This window comes from Glycine soja, chromosome 6, assembly GCF_004193775.1.
Source record: "Glycine soja cultivar W05 chromosome 6, ASM419377v2, whole genome shotgun sequence".
Lineage (NCBI taxonomy): Eukaryota > Viridiplantae > Streptophyta > Magnoliopsida > Fabales > Fabaceae > Glycine > Glycine soja.
The window spans coordinates 40362923-40363615 of record NC_041007.1 but is presented as its reverse complement, the minus strand read 5'-3'; the positions used below and the strand labels follow the sequence as shown (position 1 = coordinate 40363615).

The window sequence follows — 693 nt, the reverse complement described above, 5'->3', positions numbered from 1 at the left end:
CCACCACCTCGTGAGAGGACTCTTAGGGAGATGGCTGCACCTGATTTCACTTATGAAAGCTTGTGCATTCAATATCCTAATGAGGGTGTTCCATATGTTCTCAAGACTGGACTAATACATTTGCTGCCCAAGTTTCATGATCTTGCAGGTGAAGATCCTTATAAGCATCTTAAGGAGTTCCATATTGTTTGTTTCACCATGAAGCCCCCTGATGTCCAAGAAGATCATATCTTTCTAAAGGCTTTTCCTCATTCTCTGGAGGGAGTGGCAAAAGATTGGCTATACTACCTTGCTCCTAGGTCTATTTTCCGCTGGGATGACCTTAAGAGGGTGTTCTTGGAGAAATTCTTCCCTACATCTAGGACCACTGCCATCAGAAAAGACATTTCAGGCATCAGACAACTTGGTGGAGAAAGCTTGTATGAGTACTGGGAAAGATTCAAGAAATTGTGTGCAAGCTGCCCTTACCACCAGATTTATGAGCAACTTCTTCTTCAATATTTCTATGAGGGACTTAGCAACATTGAGAGGAGTATGATTGATGCTGCTAGTGGTGGAGCTCTTGGTGATATGACCCCTGCTGAGGCTAGGAATTTGATTGAGAAGATGACTTCCAACTCCCAACAATTCAGTGCAAGAAATGATGTTATTGTTCTTAGAGGAGTCCATGAGGTGGCCATAGATTCATCTTCA

General features: G+C 43.0%; 1 non-coding gene across 1 annotated transcript; it reads right to left on the bottom strand.

The window, feature by feature from the left end:
- Positions 1-369: 369 nt before the first annotated feature.
- LOC114417506 lies at positions 370-476 on the bottom strand. Its single transcript, XR_003667770.1, has one exon. It is a non-coding gene; the product is annotated as a small nucleolar RNA R71 (small nucleolar RNA).
- Positions 477-693: the final 217 nt, after the last annotated feature.